We start from the raw sequence: 23835 nt of genomic DNA on the forward strand, positions 1-23835 counted from the left end.
TTTTAAAGGGAAAACACATAAGGCCGGGAGGGGTGGCTCACACCTGTAATCCCAGCACTTTGGGAGGCTGAGGCCAGTGGACCATCTGAGGTCAGGAGTTCAAGACCAGCCTGGCCAACATCGTGAAACCCCATCTCTACTAAAAATGCAAAAAAAAAAAAAAAAAAAAAAAAAAAAAAGAAAGAAAAGAAAAAAAAATTTAGCTAGGCATGGTGGCAGGCTAATCTGGAGGCTGAGGCAGAAGAATTGCTTGAACCCGGGAGGCGGAGGTTGCAGTGAGCTGAGATCATGCCATTGGACCACAGCCTGGGCAACAGAGCAAGATTCCATCTCAAAAACAGCAACAAAAATAAAAAACACAGAGGGTTCATGTTGCTACTTCCAATTCCAAACCAGAATAACCTTCTCCTGTGTAGAGAATCCCAGACTTCAGGGCAAAGCAGGGGAAGGACAGAGTAGAAAGTCACACAACTGTGCCTGCTTTATCCAAAGCACACACGATAGTCTCACAGCCCAGGGCCAGCCCGCTACCCACAGTGCAATCACTGCAAACAGCTCCAGTTGTTTCTTCAAGTTCCTTTCGTTCTGGGATATAACCCACTAGGGCTACAAATAAGCTCTGATGATTGACTTTTAATATTCCTAGCAGCTGAGAAGACCAAGGTGCCATGAAGAGCCACAGCCCCTCCAGAAACCGTGCCTGGCCAGGAGGCCATGTGTCTAGAGCTGAGACCCTGAGGAGTGGGTCCCCAGGGGACTGGTCTCAGGGAGAGGTGCTGCCTCTTAAAACACAACAATGGACAGACAGGTAGATACGTTCAACAGTAGCATGAACAATTTCTGGAACTAGAAATCATTATTTGTAAATGAAAAACCCATTTACGAGTTGAATCAGAGGAGCGACTCCTGTCTCTGAGTTCTAAATTCATGTTGGGGAGGAACAAATGGAGGAATTACCTGACTGAAACATAAAGCAAAAATGCCGCCTTGAGGAAGTTATGAGGGAAAAGAGATTTTGAGAACAGATCCAGTAGCCCCATATGCAAATAATAGGGAAATAAAATCTAATAGAAAAAAGACCTGGCACGATGGCTCACGCCTGTAATCCCTACACTTTGGGAGGCCGAGGCAGGCAGATCACTTGAGGTCAGGAGTTTGAGACCAGCCTGGCTAATATGGAGAAACCCCATCTCTACTAAAAAAATACAAAAAATTAGCTGGTCGTGGTGGCAGGCACCTGTAATCCCAGCTACACTCAGGAGGCTGAGGCGGGAGAATTGCTTGAACCCAGGAGGCAGAGGTTGCAGTGAGCCGAGATTGTGCCACTGCACTCCACCCTGGGTGATAGAGCAAGATCCTGTCTCCAAAATAAATAAACAAATAAAAGAAGACCGATGGATGTTTATAAAGCGTTCAGAGGAAAGGGCTCTGCCCTGGCACTCTATACCCCAGCATGAATACTACTACTAATGATAAATGATATAATAATAGCTGATACCCTTGGACTGTTTTCCCCATCCAGGCATAACTTAAATGTTGTCTGAACTTGTTCAACTTGTTTCCTCTCCTTAAGGAGAGACACATTAGAATTATCCCCATTTCACAGGCACGGACAGGTCAAGTGACTTGTGCACCATCACAGAGCCAGGGTTAGAAACCAGAAAACCTGGTTTTGGGCTGGGACTGTGTTCTCTGCCACTCTCTCACTGCCTCTTCAGATAGAATTCGTGGGTCACAGAGAAAGAAAGACACGTCCAGATTGGCAAGGATAAAGGGAAGATGACCCCAGACCCTCCTCTGAGCAGACTAGCATGGACTTAGCACAGGGCCAGCAGGAGGAAGAGGAAGCAGGGGCTGCCCAGCTCCCTGAGAGATTCAAGGCCATGTGAGAGCCCCGGGAAAGTGAGGTTTGAATGTGGAATGAGGAGCATGCGATCGAGATGCATCCCACGGCTGACCTCCCGGGCCTGGGGGTATAAGTGGCCGGAAGCCCCCGGGGGCTCAGGCGTGGTGGGGAGAAGGGGCTCCCAGTCGCTGGTAGAGGTGGTGTTTGGGTTCCTGTCCTGCGGGACTGGGAGTCTGATGCTGAGGATGGAAGGGAACAGTGCCGCCTGGTGGCACGGGAGCGCCAGGACTACGCGGGGACCCTGAGCAGGGGAGAGCCCTCGGGGTTCTGAGCCCACTGCAAACCCCAGGGAACCGCAAAAGAGCCACAGGAGGGAGAAGCGGGGAGGAGCCGTTAAAAGACCATCTGACTGGGCTGAAAACATGTCGCATGCGTTTTAAAGAAGCATGATTATGGGCCAGTGATAAACAAGGCTTCAAATAAAGTGGTGCAGTGGTTCACGCCTGTAATCCCAGCACTCTGGGAGGCCGAGGCTGGTGGATCACGAGGTCAGGAGTTCGAGACCAGCCTGGCCAGCTTGGAGAACCCACGTCTCTACTAAAAATACAAAAATTAGCTGGGCGTGGTGGTGCCTGTAATCCCAGCTACTTGGGAGGCTGAGGCAGGAGAATTGCTTGAACCCGGGAGGCAGAAGTTACAGTGAGCCGAGATCACACCATTGCACTCCACCCTGGCAACAGAGCGAGACTCTGTCAAAAAAAAAAGTGCCAAGCAGCCGCAGGCCGGACAGCAAGGCTCACTTTAGTACAGAGGAGGCGAGGTGAAGAGCAAAACATGAAGTGGGAAAGACATTGTGAATAAGTAGTGAGTAAGATAAAAAATAAATCTGTATTATACATGAATCAATTCAGCAGCCAACTCTATAAAAGCCAAGTTATTTAGAAATATAAGAACTTAATAAAAGCAGGATCCCAGACGGCCCCATGCTAGGTACCATCTTCAGAATCAGACCAATTTAATAGATGATAAATAAATAAATTATATTTTAGAGAATTGAACCACATAACCAGTAAATTTGATTTAATAAATGTGTAAAACATCCCCTGCTTCACATAGAGATTATACAGTTTGTCAAAGACCCATTGATCATTTATAAACATTGATGATGTTTGTAGTTGCAAAGAAAACCATAAGAAAGTTGAAAAGGTAGATTTTTTTTTCTAGTTGTATTCTAGAAAAATTAGAAATAATAAATTTTTGCTCCTCTCCCCCCAGAAACTCTCAGTATATGGAAAGTAAGCAATATACTGTTAAACTGTACTTTTAATCTTACAGAATAGGTTTAGCTGCATGGCTGAGAACCAAAGAAGAGTGGATCACCATTATGAACATAAAAATAACTTTTTTTTGTTATTTCTAACACACAAGTCTGGGCTGTGTGGTGGGCAGGGAGCTGGGTGCTCTCCGAGCACCTAGGCTTCATCATGCTGCTGGTCCACAATCTCAGGGGGTGCCCTCCTCCACATGGTCCCAACTGGCTCACTGTCACACCTGTACCCCAGCAGACAGACATGGAGGGCGCCATCACTTCTGCTCATACCCTATTGGCCAGAAGTAGTCACATGGCCACAGCTGACTCAGGGGATGCTGGGAGATGCATCTTTTATCCTGGGTGAATGTGGACCCAGTAAACACCAAGGGTGTTGTTACTACAGGGAGAGGGGAGGAGATTTGGGAAAGGAATCACTCTGTATGACATTCTTGGAATTAAAAGAGAATGAAAGCTGGAATTAGAAACTAATCTGACAGCCACAAAAAGGGAAGCTCCTCAGTGAGAAACAAGAAAGCCTTAAATACATTCGGTATTGAAGAAGAAAGACTATAAGAAAGGAATCGATCTATCACTTTAAGAAAGTATTAGAGGCAGGGTGTGGTGGCTCAAGCCTGTAATCTCAGCACTTGGGGAGGCTGAGGTGGGCAGATCACTTGAGGTCAGGAGTTTGAGACCAGCCTGGCCAACATGGTGAAACCCCATCTCTACCAAAAATACAAAAATTAGCTGGGCGTGATGGCAGGTGCCTGTAATCCCAGCTACTTGGGAGGCTGGGACACGAGAATCTTTTGAACCCGGGAGGCGGAGGTTGCAGTGAGCCAAGATCACGCCACTGCACTCCAGCCTGGGCAACAAAGCGAGACTCAGTCTCAAAAAAAAAAAAAAAAAAAAAAAAAAAAAAGAGAAAGTATTAGAAAAAGAGATGAAAATGACAAAACAAATAGAAAGCAAATGAAAATGGTAGAAAATACTCAGAAGCCCCCGAGTTGGTTCTTTAAAGACACAACAAAACAGACACATCTGTCATAAACCTGATGAAGAAATAAAGAAAGCAAAAGAGACACAATGAAAAACAAGAGTTGTGACTAAAAAATGGGAAGAGATTTAAAATATATTTTTAAAAAAACTTCATAGAACTCTTTATATAACTCTTCACTAAAGTTGAACACCAAGAAAAAAAGAGAAGACTTCCTAGAAAAATATGCATTAAATATGTAACATATACTAAAATATAAATATAAGTGGGTAAAATTGACCTAAGATGAAGTAGATGACGTGAACAGCTCGTGTACCATAGAAGAGGTGAGAATGTGGTCACCCGGGCTGGGGGGTGTGTGACTGTGATGGGGATGTAGTTTTTGGAGGGATGATGAAAAAGTTCTGAAGTTAGAGGGTGGTGATGGTTGTACAAATGTGAAATACAAAAACCCAAAGAATAGCACTTTAAAATGGTGAATACTAAGTTATGTGAATTTTATCTCAATTTATAAAAAGGAGTCAGGGAGAAGGCTCTGTGAAGAGACCAGCACGGAGTCTCCAGAGAGGAGGAAGTGAAACCAGGCAACAGTGTTGGTGGGAGTGTTTAGGGCGAGGGGATTTGAGAGAGCACGCGTGTGGGGTCTGGTGTGCACCCAGGGCTTCCCATCGTCCCCGTCACCGGGTGCTCGGCTTGGCTCACGGGTGCTTGGCTCACCGGGTGCTCGGCTTGCCCTGTCTGGGGTCCCTGCTGACCTGTGAGGCTGTGCGGGAGGGAGCAGCGAGCTGTGTCCTTCTGACCCCCTCTGCATCCCAGGTCCGAGCAGAGAGCTGGCCACCCTGATGCTCACCGGGCAGAGAAGAGACAACGAATGAAATGAATGAATAAATGAACAAGCAACAGGATGAAAACTGGAAACGGGCCATTGACGTTGCTGGTGTGGATGTCACAGAGACTTGTCAAAGGCGTCTCTGGGGCATGGTGGGGGGTGGACTGAGCCATCTTCGAGGGAAACAGGGTACCGGCCCTCACTGGGGTGTGGGGGAGGCCAAGGGAGGGTGCTTATCCTCTGTAAGGGGGGTCAAAACGATTTTAAATCACGCGTGCTGTCAGCCCGAAGTCTGAGTTGGGAAAGGGAGGTGGGGGGTGGGGGTAAGGGGGTGGGAAGGGGTGGGCCTCAGCGCCTGCAGGGGCTCTGGGCCATGGGGGCTGGAGCAGCAGAAAGGAAGGTGAAATGGGTGTGGTGACTGGAGGCTGGAAGTGGAGACCCTGGTCACCTCCTGGCCTCTGTTTTCTCTGAGCAGTAAGAAAATAGCTGTTCTCACAGAGTGAGGGTGGTGGGCGAGTGAGGGGAGGTGGTGGGCGAGTGAGGGGAGGTGGTGGGCGAGTGAGGGGAGGTGGTGGGCGAGTGAGGCGAGGTGGTGGGCGAGTGAGGGAGTTGATGGGAGAGTGAGGGGAGGTGGGAGAATGAGGGGAGGTGGGAGAGTGAGGGGAAGTGGGAGAGTGAGAGGAGGTAGGAGAGTGAGGGTCGGGGGAACTACCCCTGGATACGGGCAGGAGCTGAACAAGACCTGGGGGCCTTGCAGGGCCAGAGGCTTCACTGAGTCCCATCTCAGGCCCCTCCAGTCCCCCACCCCAGTGCGGGTTTGGCACTCTCGAGACGCCTGGAGTCTTGATTTTGAAGCGGCCTTGAAGGGCACCTAGAGAAACCTTCACCCAGCTTGATATCCTCTCTGGCGTCTCAGGCAGGGAGCCTCTCTCACCACCCTTCCCAGCTGCCTTCACCTAGATGCACCTGCACCCAGTTGGATGCCCTCTCCAGAGTCCCGGGGGCTGCTCTCACCACCCTTCCCAGCTGTCTTCACCTAGACGCACCTGCACCCAGTTGGATGCCCTCTCCAGAGTCCCGGGGGGTGGGGGGGCTCTCTAACCACCTTTGCCAGCTGCCTTCACCCAGATGCACCTGCACCCAGCCCGATGTCCTCTCTAGCATCCCTGGGGGCTGCTCTCACCACCCTTGCCAGCTGCCTTCAGGGATGGGGTGAAATGGGGTGATCAGCCCCTTGGGAAACTGTTGCTACTGGATTTTTCTCATTGTGAAAAAGCACTTCCTTACATGGAACCCATTTCTTCTTTGAATCGTCCACGGAATGTGGCCCTTGGCAGCTGCACTGGTCACGTCCTCTCTCTTCCCTGTGACAACGTTTTGACCGCTGGGCAGATCCTGTGGCCTTACAACTTTCCTCTCTGCTAAATGTCCCGTTCTCTTCTCCCAGGTGGACAGGGCACAGGGAGCGGAGAGAAGCCGTGTAGGGACGGGTCCCGTGTTCCACCAAGCATGACACCATAAAACAGTCGCAAATGATCAGGGCCAGGCCCCGTGTTCCGCCAGGCACGACACCAAAAAGCACTCGCAAGTGATTTTCTGAGAGTCGTTTTTTCTCTTCCATTTTCGTATACAAATCTAATCTTTGGAGAACCGTCTCCCTTCTAACTCACATATTATGGGCTTTCATCAATAATAATATACGATCAATTACCCAAATGTAATTGATTAGTCGAGGGAACCGTATTTCCCCTCTTAGTTTGTGTCTGACTGGTTATAAAGCACAGCCATTGCTGTGGGTGGTGGCCCTGCCCTTTGGCCATGGGCTATCTTTACCTTGTAGCTGAGATTCAATTTATATGCAATTTACTAACGTTAGCTTAAGAAAAATCCAAAAGGGCATTTGCAGCCCAGCCCCGCAGAGGACACCAGCCCGGCTTTGCTAAGTGGCCTGCGAGGCAGGCCCGCGGCTGAAATGGCCTTTTGCGCTGGCTCTCAGCTTCGTTCATCTTTATTTGGCCACGCAGATAATTTTTTTGTCATCAGAAAGTTGAGTTCCACAAATCCAATATCCCCCAATTCAATAAAGAGAATCAGAGCCTGTTTTGACCAGTCTACATCTCTCTCGGCTGAAACAAACCCGTGGTGTTTTACCAACATGGCAGCGATGCCCAGACGGCGCCCAGCACAGCAACACAGGGAACTGCAGGCCCCAGCCCAGGACACCGTGGCCTCCCACGTGCAGGGGAGAGCGGGGAATCCCAGCACCTGGGCTTATTGCCTCTCTCCACCGCTGACCTGTCTGCAGCTGTGAAGTTTCAAGTTCCCGCCTGGTGACGTGGTTGGCTCAGGATGGGCGGGATCGTGGGAGTGCTGGGCCTGCTCCGGGAAGCTGGAGCTCAGCCTGTGCGGTGACACTACCCGCACCTCTCTGGCTTCCTGGGAGAAAGGTGGGCGGCAGACCCAACACTGGGGGCTCAGGAGGTGTCTGCAGGCTGGCCATGTCTACAGCCGGGTTGAGACTCCTGAAGAAACAGAGTAGAAAGAGGGGCTCCTTTGAAGCCCCGTGTCCCTCAAGGCCCTGTGCAGACGCTCACCGTCCACGTTAGCTTCACCACGGCCCTGCAAGGATTAATTTCTCCTTCCCACCAATCCCGCACAATGGAGCTGATACCTCTCGTTAAGTCCACTTATGTGCTGGGGGCGCAGGGTACCCCCAACACTGGCCTACCACTCTCCTCTCTCCCTGGAGGGGAACTTCCACTTCCAGGGCTAAAACCACCGTCGAGTTCTGCCTGCTGCGAAGGCTTCTTCACCCTCACGCCGCTGTCAGCTGGACCTGCAGTCTCCCAGGCCGTTGCTGTGGGTTTGCTACCTTCTCCTGGGCCACCCACCGCTGCCCGCCCAGACCAGGAACTCTCTGAAAGCCTTTGTGGAACAAAGAGAGAAATAACATACACCCATGTGTGTGCACTTGTACACACACACACCCTCCAAGCTCCCTGAGTAAGGACTGCTTCTTCTTGTCCCCGAGGCACCCTCAGCATTTAGTACTGGGCACTCAGTGGCCCAATCATTTCCAAATTACTGAATCAACTCTTGAGTACTTACCATAGCCAGTTGCCGTAAGATTAGACAAGATAACCCATGTGAAGTGCTTAGCAGGAGGGCTGGCTCTGTGGAGCCCCCCACCCAGCAGTTTCTGAAAATGTTCTCAGGAGGTGAGTTGCGCAGGTGACCCTCCTCCATAAGCCTTCCCTCCGCGGGCTTCCTGCAGAGTCCCCTCCGGGAAGCTGGTTCCCCACCCTCCCTGGAGACAGAATCAGAAAAACCACACCTACGTTGCAAAGCACGCTTCTAAGCACTTGCCTCAAGAAAGCCCCCCTCAACCCTGTAAACAGAAAGAGGGGGAATGGTGAGCTCCTGTTTGCAGACGCTGAGATGGTGTCACAGCTACCACATTGCTTCAGCTAGAGGCGGCGGTGCACCCAGGGCGAGGGCCCCGCCTGGGCTGCAGACGCCTCCACGGCCCTCTGCAGTCTCTGGTGTGATGGACTTAACATCTGTATGTCTCCCAAGCCCCAGTGTGACGGAGACCAGGCCTCCGCCTGAGGGTGGGGTCCTCCTGACAGGAGATCTGCCTGTCTAGAAGACATGAGCGCTCTCTCTCTCTCTCTCTCTTTCTACCCACAGGTATGAAGAAAGGCCACCCAAGGCCTTAGGGAGAAGGCAGCTATCTGTGCTCCAGGAGGAGGCCTCACCAGGAACAGAACGTGGCGGGAACCTTGATGTTGGACTTTGCGGTTTCCAGAACTGAGAGGAATAACTGTCTGTTGCTTAACCTTCCAGTCTGTGGCATTTTGCGGTGGCAGCGCTGAGCTGAGAGACCTGGATTCCTGAGGGTGACAGAGCAAGGTGACCCCCGGGGGGTGGCCTCGCACTGCTGGCCACACGGAAGGTACCTGCCGCTGGAGTTTTCTGTGCTGAACCTGGCCCGTAAGGCGCAGGCAGGGCCGAGGGCATCTGATGTCCCTCTGCAGGTGCCACCAGGAGGACCTGGGACGGGCGGTGGTAAATCCCAGCCTGACCGAGTGCTGACCCCGATGAATGGCAGCAGCGTCCACCCTGACTCTGCAGGGGCAGCCTCCATGCAGCTGAAGGCATCCTGAGGGGCTGCCTGACCCCTGGCCTCACCCCCAACGGGGCAGCAGTCGGCTTGTGAACAGGAGTGTTTTGGTCCTGGCTCCCGAAGCCTGCCGCAGAAGCCCTGTGCCCTGCCCGGCCCTCGTTCCTCAGGGCCTCAGGCTGGAGTGGCAGGGAGGGTGGGCGAGGCTCCTGCCTGGCTGGGTGCTGGCACTGTCAGAATCATGGAGTTTTCCAAGCTGGAAAATGGAGACTTAGCAACAAGGCCTTGCAAAGGGGCTTTCCAAGCCTCAGGCCTGCATCGGATTCTTGTGGCCGCTGTCACAAAGCCCCGCTCACCAGGGCCTAAAACAGCAGAGACAGCGCCATCCCAGACCAGGGGGTCGGCAGCGCCACATCAAGCAGGGCCAGGCTCCCTCCCATGACTCCAAGGGAGGCTCCTGGTGGCCCCCTGGCCTCCTCCTCCTGAGTCAGTCTGTGTGTCCCCATCTCCTCTCCCAGTTCCACTGGATTAGGGCCCACCTTGCTCCAGCAGGACCTGCTCTGAACTGATGACACCTGCAACGACCCTACTTCCAAAGAAGGCCGCATTCCCGGGCGCTGTGGCTTAGGACTTTAACATCTTTTGCAGGGGACATAAGTCAGGAGCCTCTCTGGGGCAGCACCCCCGGAGCTCCCGGAACAGGCGCTGCTGGGCCTCTCCCCTCGTGCCTGCTTTTGTCCCCAGGGTTACCGGTGCTTCCTCCTAGTTCTCGCTGGGACATGGCTGAGGAAAATATCCCCAGCAAGGAATGGCGAAGATGACGGCTTCCCACCCCTGACCCTGATCCATGCTGACTCTGCACCAAGGGCTGGGCATTCCTTGTCAGCCACCTGAACTCCAAGAAAGAGGTGGGTTTCTGAGGACCCCAGCACACTGGAGTGGGCGCTCCTGGAGAAGCAGCCGTGTGCATCATGGGCAAGGCCTTGTGCAGTGCCAGCATGGCACGGCGGCTCATGGAGTTCTGTTGAGTGGGAGATTGGAGGACAGAAGAGGAAGAGGCTCTGGGCTTTGGGCTCCCAGGTTCCCCTCAGACTCTGGGGTGTGAATTCAGCTCCACTGTCTCCTGGTTGCAAGCCCTGGGGCAGGTACTCAAATACTCTGCCTCTGTGTACTCATCCAGAACGTGGGACGATGATACGACCATCCTTCCGGGCTGCTATGTGGACTGAGAGGTAAGGCTGGTGCAGCCCCCATGCCTTCAACCACGGTGGGGAGGATGAGGGGCAGCTCCCCTCTGCTTGTGTGGGTGTGGGGATGTGGGGACAATCAGCCACTGTGCAGCGCGAATCAACAGGATACCTCTGGATATCCCGGTGCTGGAGGGAGGCAGAGGTGAGTGCCTTCACTGTGCTGGGATGGGAGCTGCCCGGGTGGAGATGGTGGGAGGTCTTGGAGATGCCCGGTCCTTCCTGCCCCTCATGTCATGGGAGGGGAATCTGAAGCCTAGACTTGGAGACGCACCACAGTGGCACAGCCTGTTGGTGACTGGTTGGGTGCTGTGCCCAGTGCATCTTCTGGGATCAACACCAGCCTCCAGGCAGGCCCCTGAGACGGTGGCTCCTACTGGGATGTGGTGTGTTGGGGAGGAGTGTGGTGTGGCTGGCAGGGTGGTGCTGTGTGCCCGGGGCAGCTCCCGGGCTGCAGTGTCCCCCTTCCACACTGGTGACAGCCACCCTCGGGCAGGGTGCCAGCGAGAGCTGTTGGGCGCAGACGTTGGAGTGGAATTTTGTGGTACGAACCCTGACTGGCCGCGTGGCGTGGCCGGTGCTCCTCTGCACAGCAGCACCTTGTCTGCAGCGAGAGGCAAAATCGCAAGTCCCCTCCTGGCGGAGACCACGGGAGGCAGGGCCGGCGCTCACCGAGCCTCAGAAAAGGCAGTCCACGTCGTTGATGAGGATGGTTGGACCCTGCTGTGGGTTGGGTGGTGCTGTCCTCAAAAAGATATACTGAAGTCCAGCCCCAGGTACTGTGACCTTATTTGGAACAGGGGGCCACGGCAGATGTAATGAAGTTACAATGAGGTCACCTGGGATTTAGGGTGGGCCCTAACCAGTGACTGGTGTCATTACGGGAAGAGCAGAGGAGATGCACAGACGCCGGGAGAAGGTGACAGCTGAGGCTGAGGCTGGAGGGAAGGCCACAAGCTGAGGGACGTTAAGGCTGACCAGCGACGCCGGGACCTGTGAGATGCCGGGGAGGACCCGGAGTGTGGTCCTGCCAGCACTTTGATTTCAGACTCTGGCCTCCAGGCAGGACTGTGTGAAAATAAATGTCTGCCATTGAGGGCACCCCATTGGTGGGGCTTCCTCCAGCAGCCGCGAGAGACACACACAGGCCCTACCAGGCGACGGCTGGGCCTGTGTGTGTTTTTGCCGAGGTGGCTGTTCGAGAAGAGATGAACTTGGGAGTGGTTCTCCAGGAGCTACACGGCATTCTGTCTCTTCCCTCCGGGGGGTGGTCATTTTATGAGAGAAGTGGAGGAAAAAAAATCCCTTCCGACGCTCTAAGCCCAGGCCAGAGTGCCTGGGGCTCAATGGGGCGGGCATAATTTGTTTGCTTTGCAATTCTCTCCCCTCAGTGGAGACAAATTGATTTATACGTGGAAATGGGCCGTGGCTGGGAGGCGGGGGGAGCTTGTGAGAGGACAAGGTTTGCCGGGTTTCAGGAAGGGCTGGTCCTGGCTGGCGGACCACGGCCCACCCACTGCTGGTGAGAATGTGCCCAGGTGAGGCCCCTCCAGGACCTAGAACCCTAAAACTGCTCAGAGAGTTTGCTGTGGAGCTGCGTTGTGCCGAGCCTCTCCCTGTGCCGTGCCCAGCCTCTCCCCACGAGTCTGTGGATGTGGCTGCTGGCCCTGTGTTTACAGAACATCTCCCTCATACAGAGGGATCCTGGCGGCGCCAACGAGGCAGGGAAAACATGGGAACGGCCGGCCTGCCCTGGGCTGTGGCCTCCTGAGACATTAGACGCTGAGGGAAGTGTTCAAAGGCTGTATGACGACAGCCGCCATACCGGAAGGCCGGGGCATTGTTTAGCAAATAACAATTTAAAATTTATGTTGTTATTATTATTATTATGTCACCCAGACTGTAGTGCAGTGGCACGATCTCCGCTCACTGCAACCTCCACCTCCCAGGCTCAAGCAGTTCTCCCCGCTCAGCCTCCCGAGTTGCTGGGACCATAGGTGCACGCTGCCACACCTGACTTTTTAACATTTTTGTAGAGATGGGGTCTCCCTAGGTTACCCAGGCTGGTCTCGAACTCCCGGGCTCAAGTGATCCTCCCACCTCAGCTTCCCAAATTGCTATAATTATAGGTGGAGCCACCGTGCCCAGCCTAAATAATTATTTTTTTAAAAGCCCAGTAACTTATTCCACAAGAAGAGACCACAATCCTAGCCGCTGTACCGAAGAATGAAGCTGATGTCTGTGAAATGCTCACCTCCGCCAGGCGGGGGTCTTCCTGGGTCCCAGCCGGCCTCACCTCTGCACCGTCCCCAAGTGGCGAGTCCCAGTCACTCCCCGCAAGGGAGCCTCCAGGATGCCCTGAGACACAGCCGTGAGCCGGTGTGCATGGGAAGAAGGTGAGTGCCGGGGAAGTGCCTTTTCATGGGTTCTGTGGCAGCAAAGCACAGCGCCAGTGACTCACAGCAAACACCCACCAGGAGAGGCGCTCAGGAGAGCCACCCCAGAGGGCTGCTGGCAATTGTCCCTGGGCTGTCATCACACGGGCAGTGTTCATTTCATTTCTCTAAACGTTTAGTCTTTTTCAAATTTTCTATGGTGAGCATTGGTTTTAGTTTGCATCTGGAGAAAGACGGTTGAGTGGACTCAGTGTTGATTTGGAGAAAGTCAGCTTATTTCTGAGTGGGGAACCTGAGCTGGGGACTCTCAGGGGGTCTTGAGGGAGCTGCCTGTCCTCGGCTGGCCCAGGTGTCCCACATGGAAAAGTCAGAACTTGGCTGGACGTCGGCAGTCTCTGGTTCAGATGGCGGCAAGACCTGACTTACCCAAGGAGTTTGCAGCCCAACCCCTCCCCTCCTTTTTGGGCAACTCAGAGAAGGAGCTTGATTTCTCTGAACTTCAGTGTCTTCATCTACGAAATCAGCATTGCGTCCAATTCATGGGGAGCATCCGCGCCAACGCTAGGCAGGTTCCGCTATAAGCAGAAGGCACCGCGACGCAGTGAGACGCACAGCTGAGCTGAGGAGGAGCAGGCCGCCCTCCAGAGGCCCTGGCTTAAATTCGTTTTTCATTTAATTCATGTTTACAATTGAGATCTGCTTGCCCATGGAGAATTTACACATGAGCTTTTGAAAATATCTGATCCCATAACCCAAAAGGTCACACACAGCTTATAGAGACACCGCCATAAAGCAGGATGTAATTGGGAAGTGATGGAATTCAGGCAAGGGGATAATAGGAAGGGAAAAATAAGAGAAAGTTGGAGGTAAGAACCAGATAGAGGCCAGAGCCCTACACAGGCACGTGGGCTTCAGACCAAAGGTGGAGAAAGGAGCCTTGTATGAGTCCCAGAGTCCACCCTGTGCAGCATCAGTTATGCACAGGAACGGTGGTGTCCTCCTTCTGGCCGAGTGCAACTGGCAAGAGAGAGTGGGTGATGACCAGCCGCATTTGGTGGATGTGGATGGGGGACCTTCCTAGGTGTCCTGTGCTGGGGATTCGGGGATGAGCAGCCTGCGAGGCCCACAGGGGATCCATGTTCCCTGTGCCGCTCACCTATGCACTGTCCTCAACCTGACCATAGCCCACGTGGCAGGCATCGCCAGTCTCACCTTACTGGTAAGAAATCCGGTCGGATTCTCTGATCTGGCCCCGTTCAAGACTAAAATGTGAGTGGAGGAACGCGTGGGTTTCGAAGCCTTTGATCCACCCTGCCTCTTTGCACAGAATTTCTCACCAGCAAGCTCCTCGCGCGAGGCCCGCCTGGAGCAGGCGGCCTTGAATATGCGATGAGAACAGGCAGGAAGGTGGAAGGATGGAGCTGCTGGTTACAGCCTCGCGTCGGGCTTGGCTCATGAGGCTGTCCCGAGTGAGTGACGGCAGAGAAGTTTGAACAGAAAGAGCGGTGGCCCCCATCGGCCCAGAATCCGGGGTCAGGCGGTCTCCGGGCCAAGCCCATGATGCCAGAATTAATATGTAAGATAAACAGACCCCTGGAGGCACTGATCGCATTCTCCAAGCCCAGGTCAGAGGTCTGCTCTTTAGGTGTGAGAAAAGGTTTAGGGAGGACCAGGGTCAAATATCTGCAGCCCGGACAGGCTGACAATGGGCTGGCTACTGGCCTCCCCCAGGCCAGCGGGGCTCCCTGGCTGTGCCTGGGGGAAGGGGAGCGGGCAGAGTGGACTCATTACTCGGAAAGCCCGAGAAAGTTGTCTGCAGCTGCTCTCGGCTGCCAGAGCACATCAGCATCAGCCTCTACTGGGGCCCCCGGGGCCCCGCTGCCTGCCTGCCCCACAGCTCCAGCCCCCCACCTGCCACAGTTCCAGGGAGGGGAGGGCTGACCGCTGAGGGCTGGGGCCATGGGGTGGAGGACTCAGTCCACAGTGCCTTGCCCCGCACACGCGGCCCTCAGCCCCGGGACGAGGAGCTCACCGCTTCCCAGGGCACTTTGGAGAATCTGACCGTCAGTGACAATGTTGAGGTTTTACCAACTTTCATGAGGTTTTCCTGAATGTGGTCAGAGTCTCAGGCCCCTGCTGTGACCGGGGAGCGGCCGGGGTGGGGTGTCTATCCCTGTTTTACGGTTGAGGGCCTTGGTCAAGCCGTGCAGCCTTGGGGTTCCGTTCTTCATCCAGGAAGCCAGCGAGGCACGCTGCAGGCAGGTCCACCGGTCCACGCATGCCGGGAGGTGGCGGGAGGGGTCTGGCTTTGCTGTTTGGTCAATGGCTGCAGCTGTGCTTGCCAGGCCTCTTCTCTTAACCCTTGACTGGTATAAAAATCTCATCAGGCGTTTCCTCTTCACGTCCCAGCCTTAGGTAAAATACTAGCTGCTGACAGTACTCACTGCTGCCTCTGGGCTTTGCTCAAATCACTCTTTGTATGTTTCAGAGTCTCTTCCTCAAGACAGCGAGGCAGAAGCCCCCCCTCCATCTGTGTGCCCAGCGTGAAGTTGGGACTGATTTAAAACAGAAATGGGCAAAACAAGGCAAGTCGTTGAAATCATACATTCATTCCAATATTTTTACAAGGAAGTGTACAACCAGGTCTCATGCCAGTAACCCCCTGTGAGCTGGGGGACGTCTGAGCCACAGTCATCAGTAAACACTCTCCCCACTGTGGGGGATGTCCTCCTTCCCCCAGATGTCCATCTGTCCTTCCACTCCTGTGCTTATTCATCAAACACACCCACTGAGCACTCAGAGTGGTCCCAGGGACCACACTGGCAACTAAGGACACAGTGACAGCTAAGCTGGGGGACAGGGCAGTCTCAGGCGGGAGAGGATGAAGAGCAAGCACCGAGGCGGACGGGGTCAAATGCAGTCACTGGACAGCAGGGGGGTGAACTCCTCTGCCTCGGGTGGAGTGGGGCATTCAAGGAGGGCTTCTGGGAAGAGGAGGCACAGAGTGGACCTTGAAGGCACATTCGAAGCTCCCCGGGCACTAGCAGGGGAGAGCATTCATGGACAAGGTGCCTGGGTGTGTACCTCATTCGGCCTTTCCTGGATCTGCTCTTTCCTTGCAGGCCAGGAGGAAAAGGCGGAGGAAGGAGAGTGTCTTTAAGATGGACAAAGATCAACTGGCCTGACGGGTCCGGGCTGTATCCCTTTTTAAAAATATTTATGTTTTGAAACAGGGTCTTGCTCTGTTGCCCAGGCTGGAGTACAGTGGTGATCATCGCTCACTGCCACCTCCTGGGCTCAACTGATCCTCCTGTCTCAGCCTCCCAAGTAGCTTGGGACCACAGGTACATGGCACCGTGGGAACTGTGGGAGTATAATTCAAGATGAGATTTGGGTGGGGACACAGTCAAACCATATTAGGTATATGCTCAGTAATGGGATTGCTGGATCAATCGCTGGTTCTAGGTCTTTGAGGAGTGGCCACACTGTCTTCCACAGTGGTTGAACTAATTTACGTTCCCACCAACAGTGTAAGTGTTCCTATTCCCCCACAGCCTCACCAGCATCTGTTGTTTCTTGACTTTTTAATATTGCCATTCTGACTGGTGTGAGATGGCATCTCATTGTGGTTCTGATTTGCATTCCTCTAATGATCAGTGATGTTGAACTTTTTTGCATGTTTCTTGGCCACGCGAATGTCTTCTTTGGAGGAGCGGATGACCTCATTTTAACTTGCCTGTAAAGGGGCTGCCTCCAAATAAGATTGCATTCTGGGATACTGGGGGTTAGGGATTTGGGGGACATAATTCAGTCCATAACAAGGAAGAAGAGAAAAAAGTCTGTCTAGACCACTAGGTCTTCCCCAAGTATCAGGAAAGCCAAGTCTCTGGGAGGCGCTGCTGCGTCCGGCAGGCAGGACTCTGCTGCGCCCCTCCCCAGCTGCAACGGCTTGTGTGGGGGTGTGGAGTTCGTCTCTTCTCAGCTGAGCATGTTTCCACCCTGAGCAGGATGGGGCTCCCATTGCGTTAAGGGAAGAGAGGATGATGGGTATGGCTTACCTGAGGTTGGAGGATTGTGGTTCTTCCAGCTGACTTCCCGGGATGGGTGGGAAAGGTAGAGGAGACGCTGGGCGAGTTGTCCTGGAGAAGCTGCAGAGAGATCACCGGCCTCTCCACAGGGAAGCGGGAGGAACCCTCGTCCCTGGGCCCTGCTGGTGCCAGCCTCCGTGGCCTCTCTGCCTCCACGAGCTCCCGATAACCTGGGCCAGCGGCTGGTGCAACAGCAAATGCAGGGGAGACAACTTGCTCTGTTTTGTTTAAAGTGATAAATGCTTCCAGACTCTTCTCCATGCAGACAGAGCGGGATGCCTAGGCAGACTCCCTTCTTACCTGGGTCAGGGCAGGTCTGGGAAGGGACCAGGGCTGGATTTGCACAGAATGCCCCTTCCGGGGCCCCCGGCTGGCAGAGCCCTAGGGATGGGTGAACCAATTGTCAAGGGGCAGTGGCCTCTGCAGAGAAGCGACCGCACCCCAGCCCCTGCCCAACTCTGATCTGCCTCCTTGCTTTCCTGGGACGGGGCTGCTGCTTGTGGAGTGTTAAATGAAGCCCGACAGAGGCGATCGACGGAAGGACGCGCCCCTCCAGGTGGAGACTCCCTGAGCAAGCCTGTCTTGTAACGAGCACTTACGGAGGAGAGATTGATGGGAGCTTGGGAAAGCTTTATCATTGCGCCAGCGATCTGCACACACCCGAAAGTCCAACAAGAAATCGTAGCCGGTGCTGGGGCTGCCAGGAGTCCTGCAGGGGACACAGGGGTGGGAGCAGGGGACAGTGAGCCAGGGCCTGAAGGTGCAGGGCGGTGGAGCCAGCGGGCCTGGCTGAGGAGGCCCATATGGACGAGACCAGAGTTCCTGGCCTCCTCGAAGAATCAGGTGTGTTGCGGAACCAGGTGTGTCTGCAGGGCCCGCCTCTCTCTCTACATGAAGAGACTGGTCCAGAAGTTCCTGGAGGTCCCCAGAAGGTGGCAATTCTAAGGTGAGGACAAGTCCCTTCTGAAAGAGGCTGGGACATCTGCCGTGGAGACGTGCACACGTGTGTGAGGTCGGGGGAGGACAGGGGTCCTGTACATGTTACCATCTATATGTTGTCTTGGCCCAGGCTCCAAACTGAAACGCTCCAGATTCAAATCCATCCCTGGCCTCATACACCACTCCCGACACACAGGTGGAAATCACAGTGGGAATCTCGGGGCTCGAGGCTGGCTGGGGGAAGCCTGTGAGTTCCTTATGGATCGGGGAGTCTTTCCTGCTGGGCACTGTTCAGGCTCCAAAGGTGGCCTGGCCAGCTGCAGGGAGGGAGCCCCAGGCAGGAGCAGGGGCTGGGTGAGCTCGAGATGAGGAAACGGAGGCACAGAGTCACACGGTCCACGCATGGCCAAGGCAGCACCCAGGTCTGTGGGATCTCAGAGTCTGTGCTGTCCGCTACACCGCAGGGTCTACACCACAGGGCCTGCCTCACGTGTCTCCTTCACTGCTAAAAATAACCTGCCTTCGGGCTTGTGTGGGCAGCTCTCACCACAGCAGCACCCTCCTTCCCCACAGCTGGGCTTCCCGAGCTTGGGCACGCTACCCCCACTGCCGCAGAAACCGGAGGCCAGAATCATCTTTACGCTGTGGTTTTCTACAGAAGGAGGCCTGGCCAGAGGGTCCCAGCTGGGAGGGGGTGAGGGAAGAGGAGGAGAGAGCCTCAGGGCCCCCTCACCTTACCCCACACCGCTGAGGTGAGGTTTCCTGCTAATTATTGCTCCCCGAGGCCTCCTTAGCCACGTGGTCCCTGAAGGCACGTGTTCTGGGGGCTGTCTCCGCCTGGGAGGTCACTGGGGGGATGTTGGAAGGCGGGAGGCTCATTCGACCCCAAAGCCCCCAGCCTTGCCACCCACAGGGTGGACGAGAGAGAATGCAGAGCACCGGAGAGGCTTGTGGCCCCGTCCCCAGGTTGTGTCTCAGCACTCATTCTCAAGGACCATCCCAAATGACCATGGCAGTTGGCATGAGCCCCCTGATCTCCAGTGTCCCCCTTGCTCCCAGCCTAAAGCCTAACCTGCTGCTCGGGCACTGCCCAGGGGCGGACACTGACAGCTGCTTCTCCTGCTCGGCCTGAGGCTGCTCCCGACTCACTGGCTTCAGCCCACACCACGCAGCCCTCCCCGCTGGCCCTTGCTCTCCCGGCCCTTGGTCAGTGGAGACGGTGCAGGTACCAGGGCACCTCCTGCACCCCCTCCCTCCCTCCTCCAGCTTCCCTGCCCAGTGTGCCTCCTCTGAGTTGGGACTGGAGGTGGCCAGCTTGAGGGCATAACAACCAGAACTCAGATCCCAGTTTCTCCATTTACTCACCAGCCCTGTTCATTCATTTATTCATGCATTCGTGCAACAAATATTTACCCAGAGTCTACTGCGGAACCAGACACTGCCTCTGCCTTGGGCCTGGTGAACATGCCCGCCATGGACGTGGCCTCTGGAGCAGGCTGCGGTCTGTTTGCCTAATTCTGCAGCAAGAGGACTCATTCCCCAGAAGTGGAGAAACAACTCACACACCACAAAATTCACCCATGTAAAGTGTGTAATTCCGTGGCTCTTAGTATGCTCACAGAGGAATCCAACCATCACCACAATCAATTTTAGAACATTTTAATCACCCCAACAAGAAACACCATACAGTTACTCCCTGTCCGTCCTCCCCCAAGCCCCCTGGCAACCCTAATCTACTTTCTGGCTCTGTGGATTCGCCTATCGGGTATTTTCTATGAGTGGAATCACCTAAGATGTGGTCACTTAGCGCAAGGTTTTCAAGACGCATCCATCCTGTATCTTGTGTTCATGCACCATTTCTTTTTGTGGTCAAAGAGTACTCCATTGTCTGGATAGACCACGTTCTGTGTATCTGCTCATCAGCGGATGGACATCTGGGCTGTGTCCACTCTTTGGCTATTGTAAACAGAGCTGCTTTGAAGATCTGTGTGCGTGTTTGTGTGTGGGTGTGGATTTACCATTCGCTGGGGTAGATGCCTGGGAGTGGGACTACTGAAGCAGGGTTTGATTTGCTGAAATTTTATGAGTCATGCTGATATCTGATAGGGCAATGCCCCACGATGGTGTTTTTCAGGAGTGTGTGGGCAATTCTTGGGTCTTTGCTTTCCCATAAATGTTTTAGAATCAGATTATTAAGACACACACACACACACACACACAGCCATAGTTGGAATTTTATTGAGTCTATAGATGGGGTTGAGGAGTACTAACATCTTTAAAATCATGGGTCTCTGTCTTCAGGAATATGGTCTATTTCTGCATTTATTTAGGTCTTCTAAAATTTCTGGCAGGAACATTTAATAGCTTTCTCCACAGAGATCTTTCTGATCCTAGTTTAGATTTATTGCCAGGTGTTTTATATTTCTTGTTGCTATTATAAACATTTGATTTTCTGTTTGTTGCTGGCTTTTAAAGTAATGCATTTTAAAAAACATATTGATCTAGTATTTAGAAACCTTTCTAATCTCTTCGCCTGGCATGGTGGCTCACACCTGTAATAACAGCACTTTGGGAGGCCCAAGCAGTGGGATCTCTTGAGCTCAGGAGTTCCAGACCAGCCTGGGCAACATGGCAAAACCCTTTCTCTACAAAAAATACAAAAATTAGCTGGGTGTGTTGGTGTGTACAGGTGGTTCCAGCTACTTGTGAGGCTGAGGTGGGAGGATTGCTGGATCCCAGGAAGTCGAGGCTGCAGTGAGCCATGATCAGGCCACTGCACTCCAGCCCAGTGACAGAGCAAGACCTTGTCTCAAAAAGGAAAAGAAAAAGAAAAAGAAAGAAAAACCTTGCTGCTCTCTTATGAATCCTAATAGTTTATAGATTATTTCAGGTTTTCTACAGAGAACAATCCTATCAGATGAAAATAATGACAAATTAGATTCTTCTGCCCTAATCATTGTCTCTCTCCTTCTTTCCTTTTCGCCCCTTCCTTTCCCTTCCCTTCCTCTCTTTCATTCTCTCTTGTTTGTTTTCCGAGATGGAGTCTCACTCTGTTGCCCAAGCTAGAGAACCGTGGCGTGATCTTGGTTCACTACAGCCTCTGCCTCCCGGGTTCCAGTGATTCTCCTGCCTCAGCCTCCTGAGTAGCTGGGATTCAGGTGCCTGCCACCACACCTGGCTAATTTTTGTATTTTTAGTAGAGATGGGGTTTCGCCATGTTGGCCACCTGGTCTTGAACTCCTGGCCTCAAGTGATCCACCCATCTTGGCCTCCCAAAGTGCTGGGATTACAGGTGTGACCCACCAAATCCAAACTGTCTCCTTCATTTTTTTTTTTCTTGTCTTGCTGAGCTGGCTGGGACCTCTTCTTACTCATGTAAACTTGAGATAAATACCCTTGCCTCATTTCTAATTTTAAAAATAGTTTATTTATTTTTGGAGGCAGGGTTTTGCTCTGTCACCCAGGCTGGAGTGCAGTGGTGCAGTCTCAGCTCACTGCAACCTCCACCTCCTGGACTCAGGTGATCCTCCCACCTTAGCCTCCCAAGCAGCTGGGACTACAGGTGTGCACCACCATGCCTGGCTAATGTTTGTATTTTTTTGTAAAGATGGGGTTTCACTATGTTTCCCAGGCTGGTCTCGAACTCCTGGGCTCAAGCGACTTGCCCACCTCGGCCTCCCAAAGCCCTGGGATTACAGGCATGAGCCACTGCACCTGGCAAAACAGTGTTTTTGATAGCTCACCTTCAAGCCCATTATTTGCATAGATTTGGTAAATATTAAGGAAATTTTCTTCTAGCCTTATGACATGGTTTGGTTCTGTGTCCCCACCCCAATCTCATGTTGGATTGAAGGAGGGACCTGGTGGCAGGTGACTGGATCGTGGGGTGGATTTCCCTCTTGCTCTTCTCATGGTAGATGAGTCCTCAGGAGATCTGATGGTTTAACAGTGTGTGGGACTTCCCCCTTCGCACTCTCTCTCTCCTGCTTTGCCCTGGTAAGACGCGCCTGCTTCCCCTTCCCTTCCACCATGATTGTAAGTTTCCTGAGGCCTCCCAGTCATGTTTCCTGTTAAGGCTGTGGAACTGTGAGTCAATTAACCTCTTTTCTTCATAAATTACCCAGTCTCAGGTAGTTCTTCATAGCAGTGTGAGAACAGACTACTACACCTTAGTTTGCTAAGTTGTTTTTTAAATCGTGAAAGAATACTTACAATGTTTGTGCTCACTACTTTATTGTTTCACAGTAACCCATGAAATGGGTGCAATTATCCTCACTTTATAGAAGAGGCATAGAGAGGTCACACCATGGGGGTGGCGAAGCCGAGGGTATTAACCACTGCACTGTGCTATCTCTCTACAGAAGGAATAAAACGAACACAAAAGTAGCAGAAATGACAACAAAATTCAAAATCTAGACCTCTGAAAATATTAATTAAAGAAGCTTTCACCAAGGCTTCTTTTTTTGAGATAGAGTCTCGCTCTTGTTGCTCAGGCTGGAGTGCAGTGGCACGACCTTGGTTCACTGCAACCTCCGCCTCCCGGGTTCAAGTGATTCTCCTGCCTCAGCCTCCTGAGTAGCTGAGATTACAGGTGCCCACCACTAAGCCTGGCTAATTTTTGTATTTTTAGTAGAGATGGGGTTTTACCATGTTGGTCAGGCTGGTCTCGAACTCCTGACCTCAGGTGATCCGCTTGCCTTGGCCTCCCAAAGTGCTGGGATTACAGGTGTGAGCCACCGCACCTGACCAGGCTTGTTAAGCAAAAACCAAAGGGACACCAAGAAGTAATGCTGGAAGGGAGGAGGGCAAGACCAAAAATACAATTGAGGTAGTGGCATTGTGAGAAGCTGCTATTATATTCCTGCTAGTGAAAGAGAAATTTAATAAAGAAAAAAAATTAAGAAAGAGAGTATAGTAGAGGAGAAAGAAAGAAGAAACATTAAAAAAAAAAAAAAAAAAAAAAAGAAACTGCTATGAACAACTTCATACAACTGTACCTGGAAAATCAGAAGAAATAGATTTTTAAAGGAAAAATATGTTTTCAAAGTTTTATTTAAGGAGAAGCGGAATATCTACAGCCATAAAAAAATAGCACGAGGCATTTTAGAGGTGAGTTTTAATGCATCTTTAAGTAGCAGAAAATCTCCACTTCACTTAAACTTTCAGAGGACAGAAAACAAAGCTGCCGCCTCATTTGAGGAGGCCTGTATACCCTGACATCAGACCTGCATTTTGTGCAAGAAAAGACAAATTAGGACCAGATACACACACACGTATCAACTCTTAAGTGAAGAGTCAGCAAATTAAATCCAGCAGAATATACGAAAATACATTATGTAAAATCAAGATTTACCCTAGGAATATAAAGTTGTTTTAGCGGCCGGGTGCGGTGGCTCACGCCTGTAATCCCAGCACTTTGGGAGGCCAAGGCGGGCGGATCACGAGGTCAGGAGTTCGAGAACATCCTGGCTAACACGGTGAAACCCCATCTCTACTAAAAATACAAAACTCAGACAGGCGTGGTGGCGGGCGCCTGTAGTCCCAGCTACTTGGGAGGTTGAGGCAGGAGAATGGTGTGAACCCAGGAGGTGGAGTTTGCAGTGAGCCGAGATCGTGCCACTGCACTCTAGTCAAAAAACAACAACAACAACAACAACAACAACAACAAGGTTGATTTAGCAAAAATTACATCCATGCTGTACATGAAACTTCTAGATAGATCAAAAAAAATTTTTAATGTGGAAAACAAAACAATTAGAAGAAAATATGTGAAGCCTGGTCTGGAACCTCAGGGTAGGAAAATTCTGTGTTGGGGTACAGACAGAATAACTCATACAAGACAGAGTAATGGATTCGATTACACCAAGCTTTAATTCGTGGAACAAAAGACACAATTGAAGATAAACATCAAGCCACAGACAGAAGAAGACATTTATAGCATATAGAACAGTCAGAAGATTAATGTCCAGAACACAGCTTATAAATTACTGCTACAGTTCAGTGAGGAGAAGAGGCCAATGACCCAAGAAGAAACGGACAGAGGGTCCAGAGAGAAGAG

Source organism: Chlorocebus sabaeus, chromosome 27 (assembly GCF_047675955.1).
Source record: "Chlorocebus sabaeus isolate Y175 chromosome 27, mChlSab1.0.hap1, whole genome shotgun sequence".
Classification (NCBI taxonomy): domain Eukaryota; kingdom Metazoa; phylum Chordata; class Mammalia; order Primates; family Cercopithecidae; genus Chlorocebus; species Chlorocebus sabaeus.